The sequence below is a fragment of the Salminus brasiliensis genome, chromosome 6, assembly GCF_030463535.1.
Source record: "Salminus brasiliensis chromosome 6, fSalBra1.hap2, whole genome shotgun sequence".
Classification (NCBI taxonomy): domain Eukaryota; kingdom Metazoa; phylum Chordata; class Actinopteri; order Characiformes; family Bryconidae; genus Salminus; species Salminus brasiliensis.
This window is the reverse complement of record NC_132883.1, coordinates 38324914-38343513: the sequence shown is the minus strand read 5'-3', so window position 1 is coordinate 38343513 and position 18600 is coordinate 38324914. Positions and strand designations below refer to the sequence as shown.

At 44.1% G+C, this 18600-nt stretch overlaps 28 non-coding genes across 28 annotated transcripts; 14 read left to right on the top strand and 14 right to left on the bottom strand.

Moving 5' to 3' along the window:
* Window positions 1-133: 133 nt before the first annotated feature.
* trnak-uuu (transfer RNA lysine (anticodon UUU)) lies at window positions 134-206 on the bottom strand. The gene has a single exon. It is a non-coding gene; the product is annotated as a tRNA-Lys (tRNA).
* A 133-nt stretch (window positions 207-339) lies between these two features.
* Window positions 340-411, top strand: trnaw-cca (transfer RNA tryptophan (anticodon CCA)). The gene has a single exon. It is a non-coding gene; the product is annotated as a tRNA-Trp (tRNA).
* Window positions 412-1457: 1046 nt separating this feature from the next.
* On the bottom strand, window positions 1458-1530 carry trnak-uuu (transfer RNA lysine (anticodon UUU)). Its single transcript has one exon. It is a non-coding gene; the product is annotated as a tRNA-Lys (tRNA).
* Window positions 1531-1663: 133 nt separating this feature from the next.
* Window positions 1664-1735, top strand: trnaw-cca (transfer RNA tryptophan (anticodon CCA)). Its single transcript has one exon. It is a non-coding gene; the product is annotated as a tRNA-Trp (tRNA).
* A 1045-nt stretch (window positions 1736-2780) lies between these two features.
* Window positions 2781-2853, bottom strand: trnak-uuu (transfer RNA lysine (anticodon UUU)). Its single transcript has one exon. It is a non-coding gene; the product is annotated as a tRNA-Lys (tRNA).
* Window positions 2854-2986: 133 nt separating this feature from the next.
* On the top strand, window positions 2987-3058 carry trnaw-cca (transfer RNA tryptophan (anticodon CCA)). Its single transcript has one exon. It is a non-coding gene; the product is annotated as a tRNA-Trp (tRNA).
* Window positions 3059-4103: 1045 nt separating this feature from the next.
* Window positions 4104-4176, bottom strand: trnak-uuu (transfer RNA lysine (anticodon UUU)). The gene has a single exon. It is a non-coding gene; the product is annotated as a tRNA-Lys (tRNA).
* Window positions 4177-4309: 133 nt separating this feature from the next.
* Window positions 4310-4381, top strand: trnaw-cca (transfer RNA tryptophan (anticodon CCA)). The gene has a single exon. It is a non-coding gene; the product is annotated as a tRNA-Trp (tRNA).
* A 1046-nt stretch (window positions 4382-5427) lies between these two features.
* Window positions 5428-5500, bottom strand: trnak-uuu (transfer RNA lysine (anticodon UUU)). Its single transcript has one exon. It is a non-coding gene; the product is annotated as a tRNA-Lys (tRNA).
* Window positions 5501-5633: 133 nt separating this feature from the next.
* Window positions 5634-5705, top strand: trnaw-cca (transfer RNA tryptophan (anticodon CCA)). The gene has a single exon. It is a non-coding gene; the product is annotated as a tRNA-Trp (tRNA).
* A 1045-nt stretch (window positions 5706-6750) lies between these two features.
* On the bottom strand, window positions 6751-6823 carry trnak-uuu (transfer RNA lysine (anticodon UUU)). Its single transcript has one exon. It is a non-coding gene; the product is annotated as a tRNA-Lys (tRNA).
* Window positions 6824-6956: 133 nt separating this feature from the next.
* Window positions 6957-7028, top strand: trnaw-cca (transfer RNA tryptophan (anticodon CCA)). The gene has a single exon. It is a non-coding gene; the product is annotated as a tRNA-Trp (tRNA).
* A 1045-nt stretch (window positions 7029-8073) lies between these two features.
* Window positions 8074-8146, bottom strand: trnak-uuu (transfer RNA lysine (anticodon UUU)). Its single transcript has one exon. It is a non-coding gene; the product is annotated as a tRNA-Lys (tRNA).
* A 133-nt stretch (window positions 8147-8279) lies between these two features.
* On the top strand, window positions 8280-8351 carry trnaw-cca (transfer RNA tryptophan (anticodon CCA)). The gene has a single exon. It is a non-coding gene; the product is annotated as a tRNA-Trp (tRNA).
* Window positions 8352-9396: 1045 nt separating this feature from the next.
* On the bottom strand, window positions 9397-9469 carry trnak-uuu (transfer RNA lysine (anticodon UUU)). Its single transcript has one exon. It is a non-coding gene; the product is annotated as a tRNA-Lys (tRNA).
* A 133-nt stretch (window positions 9470-9602) lies between these two features.
* On the top strand, window positions 9603-9674 carry trnaw-cca (transfer RNA tryptophan (anticodon CCA)). Its single transcript has one exon. It is a non-coding gene; the product is annotated as a tRNA-Trp (tRNA).
* A 1044-nt stretch (window positions 9675-10718) lies between these two features.
* Window positions 10719-10791, bottom strand: trnak-uuu (transfer RNA lysine (anticodon UUU)). Its single transcript has one exon. It is a non-coding gene; the product is annotated as a tRNA-Lys (tRNA).
* Window positions 10792-10924: 133 nt separating this feature from the next.
* Window positions 10925-10996, top strand: trnaw-cca (transfer RNA tryptophan (anticodon CCA)). The gene has a single exon. It is a non-coding gene; the product is annotated as a tRNA-Trp (tRNA).
* A 1045-nt stretch (window positions 10997-12041) lies between these two features.
* On the bottom strand, window positions 12042-12114 carry trnak-uuu (transfer RNA lysine (anticodon UUU)). Its single transcript has one exon. It is a non-coding gene; the product is annotated as a tRNA-Lys (tRNA).
* A 133-nt stretch (window positions 12115-12247) lies between these two features.
* On the top strand, window positions 12248-12319 carry trnaw-cca (transfer RNA tryptophan (anticodon CCA)). Its single transcript has one exon. It is a non-coding gene; the product is annotated as a tRNA-Trp (tRNA).
* A 1045-nt stretch (window positions 12320-13364) lies between these two features.
* trnak-uuu (transfer RNA lysine (anticodon UUU)) lies at window positions 13365-13437 on the bottom strand. The gene has a single exon. It is a non-coding gene; the product is annotated as a tRNA-Lys (tRNA).
* Window positions 13438-13570: 133 nt separating this feature from the next.
* trnaw-cca (transfer RNA tryptophan (anticodon CCA)) lies at window positions 13571-13642 on the top strand. The gene has a single exon. It is a non-coding gene; the product is annotated as a tRNA-Trp (tRNA).
* Window positions 13643-14687: 1045 nt separating this feature from the next.
* On the bottom strand, window positions 14688-14760 carry trnak-uuu (transfer RNA lysine (anticodon UUU)). The gene has a single exon. It is a non-coding gene; the product is annotated as a tRNA-Lys (tRNA).
* Window positions 14761-14893: 133 nt separating this feature from the next.
* Window positions 14894-14965, top strand: trnaw-cca (transfer RNA tryptophan (anticodon CCA)). The gene has a single exon. It is a non-coding gene; the product is annotated as a tRNA-Trp (tRNA).
* A 1045-nt stretch (window positions 14966-16010) lies between these two features.
* trnak-uuu (transfer RNA lysine (anticodon UUU)) lies at window positions 16011-16083 on the bottom strand. The gene has a single exon. It is a non-coding gene; the product is annotated as a tRNA-Lys (tRNA).
* Window positions 16084-16216: 133 nt separating this feature from the next.
* trnaw-cca (transfer RNA tryptophan (anticodon CCA)) lies at window positions 16217-16288 on the top strand. The gene has a single exon. It is a non-coding gene; the product is annotated as a tRNA-Trp (tRNA).
* Window positions 16289-17333: 1045 nt separating this feature from the next.
* trnak-uuu (transfer RNA lysine (anticodon UUU)) lies at window positions 17334-17406 on the bottom strand. The gene has a single exon. It is a non-coding gene; the product is annotated as a tRNA-Lys (tRNA).
* A 133-nt stretch (window positions 17407-17539) lies between these two features.
* trnaw-cca (transfer RNA tryptophan (anticodon CCA)) lies at window positions 17540-17611 on the top strand. Its single transcript has one exon. It is a non-coding gene; the product is annotated as a tRNA-Trp (tRNA).
* The last annotated feature ends 989 nt before the right edge of the window (window positions 17612-18600 follow it).

The window sequence follows — 18600 nt, the reverse complement described above, 5'->3', positions numbered from 1 at the left end:
TGTTAGTCATGTGACACAACGATACTGAGTTATTTATTATTAGGCTAAAAGGCATTGTTTGCCCGCTGAGTGCTCTTATTAATGCGTCTTCTAGTAGCTTGATTTCACTGGGAGTCGGAAGGAGCTAAAGCATCGCCCGAACAGGGACTTGAACCCTGGACCCTCAGATTAAAAGTCTGATGCTCTACCGACTGAGCTATCCGGGCTCTGCCAGTCGAGATGTTTTGGCCATCTGACGATTGCGATGTCTGATGAAAGCGGACATAGCCTCTGAAATGAAGGCTGCTGAGAGCTCTGACCAGACAAACACACACATACACAGTAATGTGGGCGTCTAATGACCTCGTGGCGCAACGGTAGCGCGTCTGACTCCAGATCAGAAGGTTGCGTGTTCAAATCACGTCGGGGTCACGTCTTTCTTTACAGTAAACCACGCTGTACCGTCAGTCCTTCTGCTGCTTATGTCAGACACAGAGGGTCATCTGTTTGTGGGCTTTATCTGTCTTTTTCTATTTTTATATCATTTCTTTATAGAAATTCTAACTAAATTAAGTCACAGAAATGAATGAATAAACGAGCTACATATCATTATTGCTGCTGCAATAACATATTAACATTTTTCAATCTCACTGTTCTTTATCTCGGGATGGATCACAAACATTTATAGACCCTCACGCGTCTTTAGGGGGTCATTTTCTTACGGCTATCTGAAGTATGTTGGTAGGAAAAATCAGGTTTTCTGGAAGGACTCCAGATCATGCCTCTCCATACAGCGACCTATACCATGCATGGACGGAAAGCGCACGCGCCAGCGAGCAAGGAGGGAGTGCGTGCTTAAATGCGAAAAAACGGCAGAGAGGGTGAGAGTGCGCGCGTGCGAGCGAGCGAAAGAAAGAGAGAAGAAGATTAAGAAGAAGATGAGCTGAGGAAGAGTGTGCTAGAGTAAAAGATCATGCTGTAGAAAACGAGCTCGAGCCCAACTCTCAGGACACTACTCAGTATCTGTGTTGCTGGCTGAAAACACAGCATGGTACGGCGTTGCTGTTTTTTCTGTTTTGTTTGTTTGTTTGTTATTCTTTATATTCTGCAATGAAAGTTGACCTTTGATGGTTACCTGCACACCAGACTAGTATTAGTTGAATTTTGAAGACTGGAATGCTGGTCAGACAAGAGCCACACCACTTTAAACCAACTTACAATTCATGCTGGTTGGAGCTTGTTTTCAGGAGGGCTGAGATGAAGATGGTTTACTCATGGTTCTGTGTGAAATGGCAGTTTTGTGGAGAAACTTGCTGACTTGTTGAGGTGATCAACTAAGGTCTTATGTTAGTCATGTGACACAAAGATACTGAGTTATTTATTATTAGGCTAAAAGGCATTGTTTGCCCGCTGAGTGCTCTTATTAATGCGTCTTCTAGTAGCTTGATTTCACTGGGAGTCGGAAGGAGCTAAAGCATCGCCCGAACAGGGACTTGAACCCTGGACCCTCAGATTAAAAGTCTGATGCTCTACCGACTGAGCTATCCAGGCTCTGCCAGTTGAGATGTTTTGGCCATCTGACGATTGCGATGTCTGATGAAAGCGGACATAGCCTCTGAAATGAAGGCTGCTGAGAGCTCTGACCAGACAAACACACACATACACAGTAATGTGGGCGTCTAATGACCTCGTGGCGCAACGGTAGCGCGTCTGACTCCAGATCAGAAGGTTGCGTGTTCAAATCACGTCGGGGTCACGTCTTTCTTTACAGTAAACCACGCTGTACCGTCAGTCCTTCTGCTGCTTATGTCAGACACAGAGGGTCATCTGTTTGTGGGCTTTATCTGTCTTTTTCTATTTTTATATCATTTCTTTTTAGAAATTCTAACTAAATTAAGTCACAGAAATGAATGAATAAACGAGCTACGTATCATTATTGCTGCTACAATAACATATTAACATTTTTCAATCTCACTGTTCTTTATCTCGGGATGGATCACAAACATTTATAGACCCTCACGCGTCTTTAGGGGGTCATTTTCTTACGGCTATCTGAAGTATGTTGATAGGAAAAATCAGGTTTTCTGGAAGGACTCCAGATCATGCCTCTCCATACAGCGACCTATACCATGCATGGACGGAAAGCGCACGCGCCAGCGAGCAAGGAGGGAGTGCGTGCTTAAATGCGAAAAAACGGCAGAGAGGGTGAGAGTGCGCGCATGCGAGCGAGCGAAAGAAAGAGAGAAGAAGATTAAGAAGAAGATGAGCTGAGGAAGAGTGTGCTAGAGTAAAAGATCATGCTGTAGAAAACGAGCTCGAGCCCAACTCTCAGGACACTACTCAGTATCTGTGTTGCTGGCTTAAAACACAGCATGGTACGGCGTTGTTGTTTTTTCTGTTTTGTTTGTTTGTTTGTTATTCTTTATATTCTGCAATGAAAGTTGACCTTTGATGGTTACCTGCACACCAGACTAGTATTAGTTGAATTTTGAAGACTGGAATGCTGGTCAGACAGAGCCAGACCACTTTAAACCAACTTACAATTCATGCTGGTTGGAGCTTGTTTTCAGGAGGGCTGAGATGAAGATGGTTTACTCATGGTTCTGTGTGAAATGGCAGTTTTGTGGAGAAACTTGCTGACTTGTTGAGGTGATCAACTAAGGTCTTATGTTAGTCATGTGACACAACGATACTGAGTTATTTATTATTAGGCTAAAAGGCATTGTTTGCCCGCTAAGTGCTCTTATTAATGCGTCTTCTAGTAGCTTGATTTCACTGGGAGTCGGAAGGAGCTAAAGCATCGCCCGAACAGGGACTTGAACCCTGGACCCTCAGATTAAAAGTCTGATGCTCTACCGACTGAGCTATCCGGGCTCTGCCAGTCGAGATGTTTTGGCCATCTGACGATTGCGATGTCTGATGAAAGCGGACATAGCCTCTGAAATGAAGGCTGCTGAGAGCTCTGACCAGACAAACACACACATACACAGTAATGTGGGCGTCTAATGACCTCGTGGCGCAACGGTAGCGCGTCTGACTCCAGATCAGAAGGTTGCGTGTTCAAATCACGTCGGGGTCACGTCTTTCTTTACAGTAAACCACGCTGTACCGTCCGTCCTTCTGCTGCTTATGTCAGACACAGAGGGTCATCTGTTTGTGGGCTTTATCTGTCTTTTTCTATTTTTATATCATTTCTTTATAGAAATTCTAACTAAATTAAGTCACAGAAATGAATGAATAAACGAGCTACATATCATTATTGCTGCTGCAATAACATATTAACATTTTTCAATCTCACTGTTCTTTATCTCGGGATGGATCACAAACATTTATAGACCCTCACGCGTCTTTAGGGGGTCATTTTCTTACGGCTATCTGAAGTATGTTGGTAGAAAAAATCAGGTTTTCTGGAAGGACTCCAGATCATGCCTCTCCATACAGCGACCTATACCATGCATGGACGGAAAGCGCACGCGCCAGCGAGCAAGGAGGGAGTGCGTGCTTAAATGCGAAAAAACGTCAGAGAGGGTGAGAGTGCGCGCGTGCGAGCGAGCGAAAGAAAGAGAGAAGAAGATTAAGAAGAAGATGAGCTGAGGAAGAGTGTGCTAGAGTAAAAGATCATGCTGTAGAAAACGAGCTCGAGCCCAACTCTCAGGACACTACTCAGTATCTGTGTTGCTGGCTGAAAACACAGCATGGTACGGCGTTGCTGTTTTTTCTGTTTTGTTTGTTTGTTTGTTATTCTTTATATTCTGCAATGAAAGTTGACCTTTGATGGTTACCTGCACACCAGACTAGTATTAGTTGAATTTTGAAGACTGGAATGCTGGTCAGACAGAGCCAGACCACTTTAAACCAACTTACAATTCATGCTGGTTGGAGCTTGTTTTCAGGAGGGCTGAGATGAAGATGGTTTACTCATGGTTCTGTGTGAAATGGCAGTTTTGTGGAGAAACTTGCTGACTTGTTGAGGTGATCAACTAAGGTCTTATGTTAGTCATGTGACACAACGATACTGAGTTATTTATTATTAGGCTAAAAGGCATTGTTTGCCCGCTGAGTGCTCTTATTAATGCGTCTTCTAGTAGCTTGATTTCACTGGGAGTCGGAAGGAGCTAAAGCATCGCCCGAACAGGGACTTGAACCCTGGACCCTCAGATTAAAAGTCTGATGCTCTACCGACTGAGCTATCCGGGCTCTGCCAGTCGAGATGTTTTGGCCATCTGACGATTGCGATGTCTGATGAAAGCGGACATAGCCTCTGAAATGAAGGCTGCTGAGAGCTCTGACCAGACAAACACACACATACACAGTAATGTGGGCGTCTAATGACCTCGTGGCGCAACGGTAGTGCGTCTGACTCCAGATCAGAAGGTTGCGTGTTCAAATCACGTCGGGGTCACGTCTTTCTTTACAGTAAACCACGCTGTACCGTCAGTCCTTCTGCTGCTTATGTCAGACACAGAGGGTCATCTGTTTGTGGGCTTTATCTGTCTTTTTCTATTTTTATATCATTTCTTTATAGAAATTCTAACTAAATTAAGTCACAGAAATGAATGAATAAACGAGCTACATATCATTATTGCTGCTGCAATAACATATTAACATTTTTCAATCTCACTGTTCTTTATCTCGGGATGGATCACAAACATTTATAGACCCTCACGCGTCTTTAGGGGGTCATTTTCTTACGGCTATCTGAAGTATGTTGGTAGGAAAAATCAGGTTTTCTGGAAGGACTCCAGATCATGCCTCTCCATACAGCGACCTATACCATGCATGGACGGAAAGCGCACGCGCCAGCGAGCAAGGAGGGAGTGCGTGCTTAAATGCGAAAAAACGGCAGAGAGGGTGAGAGTGCGCGCGTGCGAGCGAGCGAAAGAAAGAGAGAAGAAGATTAAGAAGAAGATGAGCTGAGGAAGAGTGTGCTAGAGTAAAAGATCATGCTGTAGAAAACGAGCTCGAGCCCAACTCTCAGGACACTACTCAGTATCTGTGTTGCTGGCTGAAAACACAGCATGGTACGGCGTTGCTGTTTTTTCTGTTTTGTTTGTTTGTTTGTTATTCTTTATATTCTGCAATGAAAGTTGACCTTTGATGGTTACCTGCACACCAGACTAGTATTAGTTGAATTTTGAAGACTGGAATGCTGGTCAGACAAGAGCCACACCACTTTAAACCAACTTACAATTCATGCTGGTTGGAGCTTGTTTTCAGGAGGGCTGAGATGAAGATGGTTTACTCATGGTTCTGTGTGAAATGGCAGTTTTGTGGAGAAACTTGCTGACTTGTTGAGGTGATCAACTAAGGTCTTATGTTAGTCATGTGACACAAAGATACTGAGTTATTTATTATTAGGCTAAAAGGCATTGTTTGCCCGCTGAGTGCTCTTATTAATGCGTCTTCTAGTAGCTTGATTTCACTGGGAGTCGGAAGGAGCTAAAGCATCGCCCGAACAGGGACTTGAACCCTGGACCCTCAGATTAAAAGTCTGATGCTCTACCGACTGAGCTATCCAGGCTCTGCCAGTTGAGATGTTTTGGCCATCTGACGATTGCGATGTCTGATGAAAGCGGACATAGCCTCTGAAATGAAGGCTGCTGAGAGCTCTGACCAGACAAACACACACATACACAGTAATGTGGGCGTCTAATGACCTCGTGGCGCAACGGTAGCGCGTCTGACTCCAGATCAGAAGGTTGCGTGTTCAAATCACGTCGGGGTCACGTCTTTCTTTACAGTAAACCACGCTGTACCGTCAGTCCTTCTGCTGCTTATGTCAGACACAGAGGGTCATCTGTTTGTGGGCTTTATCTGTCTTTTTCTATTTTTATATCATTTCTTTTTAGAAATTCTAACTAAATTAAGTCACAGAAATGAATGAATAAACGAGCTACGTATCATTATTGCTGCTACAATAACATATTAACATTTTTCAATCTCACTGTTCTTTATCTCGGGATGGATCACAAACATTTATAGACCCTCACGCGTCTTTAGGGGGTCATTTTCTTACGGCTATCTGAAGTATGTTGATAGGAAAAATCAGGTTTTCTGGAAGGACTCCAGATCATGCCTCTCCATACAGCGACCTATACCATGCATGGACGGAAAGCGCACGCGCCAGCGAGCAAGGAGGGAGTGCGTGCTTAAATGCGAAAAAACGGCAGAGAGGGTGAGAGTGCGCGCATGCGAGCGAGCGAAAGAAAGAGAGAAGAAGATTAAGAAGAAGATGAGCTGAGGAAGAGTGTGCTAGAGTAAAAGATCATGCTGTAGAAAACGAGCTCGAGCCCAACTCTCAGGACACTACTCAGTATCTGTGTTGCTGGCTTAAAACACAGCATGGTACGGCGTTGTTGTTTTTTCTGTTTTGTTTGTTTGTTTGTTATTCTTTATATTCTGCAATGAAAGTTGACCTTTGATGGTTACCTGCACACCAGACTAGTATTAGTTGAATTTTGAAGACTGGAATGCTGGTCAGACAGAGCCAGACCACTTTAAACCAACTTACAATTCATGCTGGTTGGAGCTTGTTTTCAGGAGGGCTGAGATGAAGATGGTTTACTCATGGTTCTGTGTGAAATGGCAGTTTTGTGGAGAAACTTGCTGACTTGTTGAGGTGATCAACTAAGGTCTTATGTTAGTCATGTGACACAACGATACTGAGTTATTTATTATTAGGCTAAAAGGCATTGTTTGCCCGCTAAGTGCTCTTATTAATGCGTCTTCTAGTAGCTTGATTTCACTGGGAGTCGGAAGGAGCTAAAGCATCGCCCGAACAGGGACTTGAACCCTGGACCCTCAGATTAAAAGTCTGATGCTCTACCGACTGAGCTATCCGGGCTCTGCCAGTCGAGATGTTTTGGCCATCTGACGATTGCGATGTCTGATGAAAGCGGACATAGCCTCTGAAATGAAGGCTGCTGAGAGCTCTGACCAGACAAACACACACATACACAGTAATGTGGGCGTCTAATGACCTCGTGGCGCAACGGTAGCGCGTCTGACTCCAGATCAGAAGGTTGCGTGTTCAAATCACGTCGGGGTCACGTCTTTGTTTACAGTAAACCACGCTGTACCGTCAGTCCTTCTGCTGCTTATGTCAGACACAGAGGGTCATCTGTTTGTGGGCTTTATCTGTCTTTTTCTATTTTTATATCATTTCTTTATAGAAATTCTAACTAAATTAAGTCACAGAAATGAATGAATAAACGAGCTACATATCATTATTGCTGCTGCAATAACATATTAACATTTTTCAATCTCACTGTTCTTTATCTCGGGATGGATCACAAACATTTATAGACCCTCACGCGTCTTTAGGGGGTCATTTTCTTACGGCTATCTGAAGTATGTTGGTAGAAAAAATCAGGTTTTCTGGAAGGACTCCAGATCATGCCTCTCCATACAGCGACCTATACCATGCATGGACGGAAAGCGCACGCGCCAGCGAGCAAGGAGGGAGTGCGTGCTTAAATGCGAAAAAACGTCAGAGAGGGTGAGAGTGCGCGCGTGCGAGCGAGCGAAAGAAAGAGAGAAGAAGATTAAGAAGAAGATGAGCTGAGGAAGAGTGTGCTAGAGTAAAAGATCATGCTGTAGAAAACGAGCTCGAGCCCAACTCTCAGGACACTACTCAGTATCTGTGTTGCTGGCTGAAAACACAGCATGGTACGGCGTTGCTGTTTTTTCTGTTTTGTTTGTTTGTTTGTTATTCTTTATATTCTGCAATGAAAGTTGACCTTTGATGGTTACCTGCACACCAGACTAGTATTAGTTGAATTTTGAAGACTGGAATGCTGGTCAGACAGAGCCAGACCACTTTAAACCAACTTACAATTCATGCTGGTTGGAGCTTGTTTTCAGGAGGGCTGAGATGAAGATGGTTTACTCATGGTTCTGTGTGAAATGGCAGTTTTGTGGAGAAACTTGCTGACTTGTTGAGGTGATCAACTAAGGTCTTATGTTAGTCATGTGACACAACGATACTGAGTTATTTATTATTAGGCTAAAAGGCATTGTTTGCCCGCTGAGTGCTCTTATTAATGCGTCTTCTAGTAGCTTGATTTCACTGGGAGTCGGAAGGAGCTAAAGCATCGCCCGAACAGGGACTTGAACCCTGGACCCTCAGATTAAAAGTCTGATGCTCTACCGACTGAGCTATCCGGGCTCTGCCAGTTGAGATGTTTTGGCCATCTGACGATTGCGATGTCTGATGAAAGCGGACATAGCCTCTGAAATGAAGGCTGCTGAGAGCTCTGACAAGACAAACACACACATACACAGTAATGTGGGCGTCTAATGACCTCGTGGCGCAACGGTAGCGCGTCTGACTCCAGATCAGAAGGTTGCGTGTTCAAATCACGTCGGGGTCACGTCTTTGTTTACAGTAAACCACGCTGTACCGTCAGTCCTTCTGCTGCTTATGTCAGACACAGAGGGTCATCTGTTTGTGGGCTTTATCTGTCTTTTTCTATTTTTATATCATTTCTTTATAGAAATTCTAACTAAATTAAGTCACAGAAATGAATGAATAAACGAGCTACATATCATTATTGCTGCTGCAATAACATATTAACATTTTTCAATCTCACTGTTCTTTATCTCGGGATGGATCACAAACATTTATAGACCCTCACGCGTCTTTAGGGGGTCATTTTCTTACGGCTATCTGAAGTATGTTGGTAGGAAAAATCAGGTTTTCTGGAAGGACTCCAGATCATGCCTCTCCATACAGCGACCTATACCATGCATGGACGGAAAGCGCAAGCGCCAGCGAGCAAGGAGGGAGTGCGTGCTTAAATGCGAAAAAACGGCAGAGAGGGTGAGAGTGCGCGCGTGCGAGCGAGCGAAAGAAAGAGAGAAGAAGATTAAGAAGAAGATGAGCTGAGGAAGAGTGTGCTAGAGTAAAAGATCATGCTGTAGAAAACGAGCTCGAACCCAACTCTCAGGACACTACTCAGTATCTGTGTTGCTGGCTGAAAACACAGCATGGTACGGCGTGGCTGTTTTTTCTGTTTTGTTTGTTTGTTTGTTATTCTTTATATTCTGCAATGGAAGTTGACCTTTGATGGTTACCTGCACACCAGACTAGTATTAGTTGAATTTTGAAGACTGGAATGCTGGTCAGACAGAGCCAGACCACTTTAAACCAACTTACAATTCATGCTGGTTGGAGCTTGTTTTCAGGAGGGCTGAGATGAAGATGGTTTACTCATGGTTCTGTGTGAAATGGCAGTTTTGTGGAGAAACATGCTGACTTGTTGAGGTGATCAACTAAGGTCTTATGTTAGTCATGTGACACAACGATACTGAGTTATTTATTATTAGGCTAAAAGGCATTGTTTGCCCGCTGAGTGCTCTAATTAATGCGTCTTCTAGTAGCTTGATTTCACTGGGAGTCGGAAGGAGCTAAAGCATCGCCCGAACAGGGACTTGAACCCTGGACCCTCAGATTAAAAGTCTGATGCTCTACCGACTGAGCTATCCGGGCTCTGCCAGTCGAGATGTTTTGGCCATCTGACGATTGCGATGTCTGATGAAAGCGGACATAGCCTCTGAAATGAAGGCTGCTGAGAGCTCTGACCAGACAAACACACACATACACAGTAATGTGGGCGTCTAATGACCTCGTGACGCAACGGTAGCGCGTCTGACTCCAGATCAGAAGGTTGCGTGTTCAAATCACGTCGGGGTCACGTCTTTGTTTACAGTAAACCACGCTGTACCGTCAGTCCTTCTGCTGCTTATGTCAGACACAGAGGGTCATCTGTTTGTGGGCTTTATCTGTCTTTTTCTATTTTTATATCATTTCTTTATAGAAATTCTAACTAAATTAAGTCACAGAAATGAATGAATAAACGAGCTACATATCATTATTGCTGCTGCAATAACATATTAACATTTTTCAATCTCACTGTTCTTTATCTCGGGATGGATCACAAACATTTATAGACCCTCACGCGTCTTTAGGGGGTCATTTTCTTACGGCTATCTGAAGTATGTTGGTAGGAAAAATCAGGTTTTCTGGAAGGACTCCAGATCATGCCTCTCCATACAGCGACCTATACCATGCATGGACGGAAAGCGCACGCGCCAGCGAGCAAGGAGGGAGTGCGTGCTTAAATGCGAAAAAACGGCAGAGAGGGTGAGAGTGCGCGCGTGCGAGCGAGCGAAAGAAAGAGAGAAGAAGATTAAGAAGAAGATGAGCTGAGGAAGAGTGTGCTAGAGTAAAAGATCATGCTGTAGAAAACGAGCTCGAACCCAACTCTCAGGACACTACTCAGTATCTGTGTTGCTGGCTGAAAACGCAGCATGGTACGGCGTGGCTGTTTTTCTGTTTTGTTTGTTTGTTTGTTATTCTTCATATTCTGCAATGAAAGTTGACCTTTGATGGTTACCTGCACACCAGACTAGTATTAGTTGAATTTTGAAGACTGGAATGCTGGTCAGACAGAGCCAGACCACTTTAAACCAACTTACAATTCATGCTGGTTGGAGCTTGTTTTCAGGAGGGCTGAGATGAAGATGGTTTACTCATGGTTCTGTGTGAAATGGCAGTTTTGTGGAGAAACTTGCTGACTTGTTGAGGTGATCAACTAAGGTCTTATGTTAGTCATGTGACACAACGATACTGAGTTATTTATTATTAGGCTAAAAGGCATTGTTTGCCCGCTGAGTGCTCTAATTAATGCGTCTTCTAGTAGGATGATTTCACTGGGAGTCGGAAGGAGCTAAAGCATCGCCCGAACAGGGACTTGAACCCTGGACCCTCAGATTAAAAGTCTGATGCTCTACCGACTGAGCTATCCAGGCTCTGCCAGTCGAGATGTTTTGGCCATCTGACGATTGCGATGTCTGATGAAAGCGGACATAGCCTCTGAAATGAAGGCTGCTGAGAGCTCTGACCAGACAAACACACACATACACAGTAATGTGGGCGTCTAATGACCTCGTGGCGCAACGATTGCGCGTCTGACTCCAGATCAGAAGGTTGCGTGTTCAAATCACGTCGGGGTCACGTCTTTGTTTACAGTAAACCACGCTGTACCGTCAGTCCTTCTGCTGCTTATGTCAGACACAGAGGGTCATCTGTTTGTGGGCTTTATCTGTCTTTTTCTATTTTTATATCATTTCTTTTTAGAAATTCTAACTAAATTAAGTCACAGAAATGAATGAATAAACGAGCTACGTATCATTATTGCTGCTGCAATAACATATTAACATTTTTCAATCTCACTGTTCTTTATCTCGGGATGGATCACAAACATTTATAGACCCTCACGCGTCTTTAGGGGGTCATTTTCTTACGGCTATCTGAAGTATGTTGATAGGAAAAATCAGGTTTTCTGGAAGGACTCCAGATCATGCCTCTCCATACAGCGACCTATACCATGCATGGACGGAAAGCGCACGCGCCAGCGAGCAAGGAGGGAGTGCGTGCTTAAATGCGAAAAAACGGCAGAGAGGGTGAGAGTGCGCGCGTGCGAGCGAGCGAAAGAAAGAGAGAAGAAGATTAAGAAGAAGATGAGCTGAGGAAGAGTGTGCTAGAGTAAAAGATCATGCTGTAGAAAACGAGCTCGAGCCCAACTCTCAGGACACTACTCAGTATCTGTGTTGCTGGCTGAAAACACAGCATGGTACGGCGTTGCTGTTTTTTCTGTTTTGTTTGTTTGTTTGTTATTCTTTATATTCTGCAATGAAAGTTGACCTTTGATGGTTACCTGCACACCAGACTAGTATTAGTTGAATTTTGAAGACTGGAATGCTGGTCAGACAGAGCCAGACCACTTTAAACCAACTTACAATTCATGCTGGTTGGAGCTTGTTTTCAGGAGGGCTGAGATGAAGATGGTTTACTCATGGTTCTGTGTGAAATGGCAGTTTTGTGGAGAAACTTGCTGACTTGTTGAGGTGATCAACTAAGGTCTTATGTTAGTCATGTGACACAACGATACTGAGTTATTTATTATTAGGCTAAAAGGCATTGTTTGCCCGCTGAGTGCTCTTATTAATGCGTCTTCTAGTAGCTTGATTTCACTGGGAGTCGGAAGGAGCTAAAGCATCGCCCGAACAGGGACTTGAACCCTGGACCCTCAGATTAAAAGTCTGATGCTCTACCGACTGAGCTATCCGGGCTCTGCCAGTCGAGATGTTTTGGCCATCTGACGATTGCGATGTCTGATGAAAGCGGACATAGCCTCTGAAATGAAGGCTGCTGAGAGCTCTGACCAGACAAACACACACATACACAGTAATGTGGGCGTCTAATGACCTCTTGGCGCAACGGTAGCGCGTCTGTCTCCAGATCAGAAGGTTGCGTGTTCAAATCACGTCGGGGTCACGTCTTTGTTTACAGTAAACCACGCTGTACCGTCAGTCCTTCTGCTGCTTATGTCAGACACAGAGGGTCATCTGTTTGTGGGCTTTATCTGTCTTTTTCTATTTTTATATCATTTCTTTTTAGAAATTCTAACTAAATTAAGTCACAGAAATGAATGAATAAACGAGCTACATATCATTATTGCTGCTGCAATAACATATTAACATTTTTCAATCTCACTGTTCTTTATCTCGGGATGGATCACAAACATTTATAGACCCTCACGCGTCTTTAGGGGGTCATTTTCTTACGGCTATCTGAAGTATGTTGGTAGGAAAAATCAGGTTTTCTGGAAGGACTCCAGATCATGCCTCTCCATACAGCGACCTATACCATGCATGGACGGAAAGCGCACGCGCCAGCGAGCAAGGAGGGAGTGCGTGCTTAAATGCGAAAAAACGGCAGAGAGGGTGAGAGTGCGCGCGTGCGAGCGAGCGAAAGAAAGAGAGAAGAAGATTAAGAAGAAGATGAGCTGAGGAAGAGTGTGCTAGAGTAAAAGATCATGCTGTAGAAAACGAGCTCGAGCCCAACTCTCAGGACACTACTCAGTATCTGTGTTGCTGGCTGAAAACACAGCATGGTACGGCGTTGCTGTTTTTTCTGTTTTGTTTGTTTGTTTGTTATTCTTTATATTCTGCAATGAAAGTTGACCTTTGATGGTTACCTGCACACCAGACTAGTATTAGTTGAATTTAGAAGACTGGAATGCTGGTCAGACAGAGTCACACCACTTTAAACCAACTTACAATTCATGCTGGTTGGAGCTTGTTTTCAGGAGGGCTGAGATGAAGATGGTTTACTCATGGTTCTGTGTGAAATGGCAGTTTTGTGGAGAAACTTGCTGACTTGTTGAGGTGATCAACTAAGGTCTTATGTTAGTCATGTGACACAACGATACTGAGTTATTTATTATTAGGCTAAAAGGCATTGTTTGCCCGCTGAGTGCTCTTATTAATGCGTCTTCTAGCAGCTTGATTTCACTGGGAGTCGGAAGGAGCTAAAGCATCGCCCGAACAGGGACTTGAACCCTGGACCCTCAGATTAAAAGTCTGATGCTCTACCGACTGAGCTATCCGGGCTCTGCCAGTCGAGATGTTTTGGCCATCTGACGATTGCGATGTCTGATGAAAGCGGACATAGCCTCTGAAATGAAGGCTGCTGAGAGCTCTGACCAGACAAACACACACATACACAGTAATGTGGGCTTCTAATGACCTAGTGGCGCAACGGTAGCGCGTCTGACTCCAGATCAGAAGGTTGCGTGTTCAAATCACGTCGGGGTCACGTCTTTGTTTACAGTAAACCACGCTGTACCGTCAGTCCTTCTGCTGCTTATGTCAGACACAGAGGGTCATCTGTTTGTGGGCTTTATCTGTCTTTTTCTATTTTTATATCATTTCTTTATAGAAATTCTAACTAAATTAAGTCACAGAAATGAATGAATAAACGAGCTACATATCATTATTGCAGCTGCAATAACATATTAACATTTTTCAATCTCACTGTTCTTTATCTCGGGATGGATCACAAACATTTATAGACCCTCACGCGTCTTTAGGGGGTCATTTTCTTACGGCTATCTGAAGTATGTTGGTAGGAAAAATCAGGTTTTCTGGAAGGACTCCAGATCATGCCTCTCCATACAGCGACCTATACCATGCATGGACGGAAAGCGCAAGCGCCAGCGAGCAAGGAGGGAGTGCGTGCTTAAATGCGAAAAAACGGCAGAGAGGGTGAGAGTGCGCGCGTGCGAGCGAGCGAAAGAAAGAGAGAAGAAGATTAAGAAGAAGATGAGCTGAGGAAGAGTGTGCTAGAGTAAAAGATCATGCTGTAGAAAACGAGCTCGAACCCAACTCTCAGGACACTACTCAGTATCTGTGTTACTGGCTGAAAACACAGCATGGTACGGCGTGGCTGTTTTTTCTGTTTTGTTTGTTTGTTTGTTATTCTTTATATTCTGCAATGAAAGTTGACCTTTGATGGTTACCTGCACACCAGACTAGTATTAGTTGAATTTTGAAGACTGGAATGCTGGTCAGACAGAGCCAGACCACTTTAAACCAACTTACAATTCATGCTGGTTGGAGCTTGTTTTCAGGAGGGCTGAGATGAAGATGGTTTACTCATGGTTCTGTGTGAAATGGCAGTTTTGTGGAGAAACTTGCTGACTTGTTGAGGTGATCAACTAAGGTCTTATGTTAGTCATGTGACACAACGATACTGAGTTATTTATTATTAGGCTAAAAGGCATTGTTTGCCCGCTGAGTGCTCTAATTAATGCGTCTTCTATTAGGTTGATTTCACTGGGAGTCGGAAGGAGCTAAAGCATCGCCCGAACAGGGACTTGAACCCTGGACCCTCGGATTAAAAGTCTGATGCTCTACCGACTGAGCTATCCAGGCTCTGCCAGTCGAGATGTTTTGGCCATCTGACGATTGCGATGTCTGATGAAAGCGGACATAGCCTCTGAAATGAAGGCTGCTGAGAGCTCTGACCAGACAAACACACACATACACAGTAATGTGGGCGTCTAATGACCTCTTGGCGCAACGGTAGCGCGTCTGTCTCCAGATCAGAAGGTTGCGTGTTCAAATCACGTCGGGGTCACGTCTTTGTTTACAGTAAACCACGCTGTACCGTCAGTCCTTCTGCTGCTTATGTCAGACACAGAGGGTCATCTGTTTGTGGGCTTTATATGTCTTTTTCTATTTTTATATCATTTCTTTTTAGAAATTCTAACTAAATTAAGTCACAGAAATGAATGAATAAACGAGCTACATATCATTATTGCTGCTGCAATAACATATTAACATTTTTCAATCTCACTGTTCTTTATCTCGGGATGGATCACAAACATTTATAGACCCTCACGCCTCTTTAGGGGGTCATTTTCTTACGGCTATCTGAAGTATGTTGGTAGGAAAAATCAGGTTTTCTGGAAGGACTCCAGATCATGCCTCTCCATACAGCGACCTATACCATGCATGGACGGAAAGCGCACGCGCCAGCGAGCAAGGAGGGAGTGCGTGCTTAAATGCGAAAAAACGGCAGAGAGGGTGAGAGTGCGCGCGTGCGAGCGAGCGAAAGAAAGAGAGAAGAAGATTAAGAAGAAGATGAGCTGAGGAAGAGTGTGCTAGAGTAAAAGATCATGCTGTAGAAAACGAGCTCGAGCCCAACTCTCAGGACACTACTCAGTATCTGTGTTGCTGGCTGAAAACACAGCATGGTACGGCGTTGCTGTTTTTTCTGTTTTGTTTGTTTGTTTGTTATTCTTTATATTCTGCAATGAAAGTTGACCTTTGATGGTTACCTGCACACCAGACTAGTATTAGTTGAATTTAGAAGACTGGAATGCTGGTCAGACAGAGTCACACCACTTTAAACCAACTTACAATTCATGCTGGTTGGAGCTTGTTTTCAGGAGGGCTGAGATGAAGATGGTTTACTCATGGTTCTGTGTGAAATGGCAGTTTTGTGGAGAAACTTGCTGACTTGTTGAGGTGATCAACTAAGGTCTTATGTTAGTCATGTGACACAACGATACTGAGTTATTTATTATTAGGCTAAAAGGCATTGTTTGCCCGCTGAGTGCTCTTATTAATGCGTCTTCTAGCAGCTTGATTTCACTGGGAGTCGGAAGGAGCTAAAGCATCGCCCGAACAGGGACTTGAACCCTGGACCCTCAGATTAAAAGTCTGATGCTCTACCGACTGAGCTATCCGGGCTCTGCCAGTCGAGATGTTTTGGCCATCTGACGATTGCGATGTCTGATGAAAGCGGACATAGCCTCTGAAATGAAGGCTGCTGAGAGCTCTGACCAGACAAACACACACATACACAGTAATGTGGGCTTCTAATGACCTAGTGGCGCAACGGTAGCGCGTCTGACTCCAGATCAGAAGGTTGCGTGTTCAAATCACGTCGGGGTCACGTCTTTGTTTACAGTAAACCACGCTGTACCGTCAGTCCTTCTGCTGCTTATGTCAGACACAGAGGGTCATCTGTTTGTGGGCTTTATCTGTCTTTTTCTATTTTTATATCATTTCTTTATAGAAATTCTAACTAAATTAAGTCACAGAAATGAATGAATAAACGAGCTACATATCATTATTGCAGCTGCAATAACATATTAACATTTTTCAATCTCACTGTTCTTTATCTCGGGATGGATCACAAACATTTATAGACCCTCACGCGTCTTTAGGGGGTCATTTTCTTACGGCTATCTGAAGTATGTTGGTAGGAAAAATCAGGTTTTCTGGAAGGACTCCAGATCATGCCTCTCCATACAGCGACCTATACCATGCATGGACGGAAAGCGCAAGCGCCAGCGAGCAAGGAGGGAGTGCGTGCTTAAATGCGAAAAAACGGCAGAGAGGGTGAGAGTGCGCGCGTGCGAGCGAGCGAAAGAAAGAGAGAAGAAGATTAAGAAGAAGATGAGCTGAGGAAGAGTGTGCTAGAGTAAAAGATCATGCTGTAGAAAACGAGCTCGAACCCAACTCTCAGGACACTACTCAGTATCTGTGTTACTGGCTGAAAACACAGCATGGTACGGCGTGGCTGTTTTTTCTGTTTTGTTTGTTTGTTTGTTATTCTTTATATTCTGCAATGAAAGTTGACCTTTGATGGTTACCTGCACACCAGACTAGTATTAGTTGAATTTTGAAGACTGGAATGCTGGTCAGACAGAGCCAGACCACTTTAAACCAACTTACAATTCATGCTGGTTGGAGCTTGTTTTCAGGAGGGCTGAGATGAAGATGGTTTACTCATGGTTCTGTGTGAAATGGCAGTTTTGTGGAGAAACTTGCTGACTTGTTGAGGTGATCAACTAAGGTCTTATGTTAGTCATGTGACACAACGATACTGAGTTATTTATTATTAGGCTAAAAGGCATTGTTTGCCCGCTGAGTGCTCTAATTAATGCGTCTTCTATTAGGTTGATTTCACTGGGAGTCGGAAGGAGCTAAAGCATCGCCCGAACAGGGACTTGAACCCTGGACCCTCGGATTAAAAGTCTGATGCTCTACCGACTGAGCTATCCAGGCTCTGCCAGTCGAGATGTTTTGGCCATCTGACGATTGCGATGTCTGATGAAAGCGGACATAGCCTCTGAAATGAAGGCTGCTGAGAGCTCTGACCAGACAAACACACACATACACAGTAATGTGGGCGTCTAATGACCTCTTGGCGCAACGGTAGCGCGTCTGTCTCCAGATCAGAAGGTTGCGTGTTCAAATCACGTCGGGGTCACGTCTTTGTTTACAGTAAACCACGCTGTACCGTCAGTCCTTCTGCTGCTTATGTCAGACACAGAGGGTCATCTGTTTGTGGGCTTTATATGTCTTTTTCTATTTTTATATCATTTCTTTTTAGAAATTCTAACTAAATTAAGTCACAGAAATGAATGAATAAACGAGCTACATATCATTATTGCTGCTGCAATAACATATTAACATTTTTCAATCTCACTGTTCTTTATCTCGGGATGGATCACAAACATTTATAGACCCTCACGCCTCTTTAGGGGGTCATTTTCTTACGGCTATCTGAAGTATGTTGGTAGGAAAAATCAGGTTTTCTGGAAGGACTCCAGATCATGCCTCTCCATACAGCGACCTATACCATGCATGGACGGAAAGCGCAAGCGCCAGCGAGCAAGGAGGGAGTGCGTGCTTAAATGCGAAAAAACGGCAGAGAGGGTGAGAGTGCGCGCGTGCGAGCGAGCGAAAGAAAGAGAGAAGAAGATTAAGAAGAAGATGAGCTGAGGAAGAGTGTGCTAGAGTAAAAGATCATGCTGTAGAAAACGAGCTCGAACCCAACTCTCAGGACACTACTCAGTATCTGTGTTGCTGGCTGAAAACACAGCATGGTACGGCGTGGCTGTTTTTTCTGTTTTGTTTGTTTGTTTGTTATTCTTTATATTCTGCAATGAAAGTTGACCTTTGTTGGTTACCTGCACACCAGACTAGTATTAGTTGAATTTTGAAGACTGGAATGCTGGTCAGACAGAGCCAGACCACTTTAAACCAACTTACAATTCATGCTGGTTGGAGCTTGTTTTCAGGAGGGCTGAGATGAAGATGGTTTACTCATGGTTCTGTGTGAAATGGCAGTTTTGTGGAGAAACTTGCTGACTTGTTGAGGTGATCAACTAAGGTCTTATGTTAGTCATGTGACACAACGATACTGAGTTATTTATTATTAGGCTAAAAGGCATTGTTTGCCCGCTGAGTGCTCTT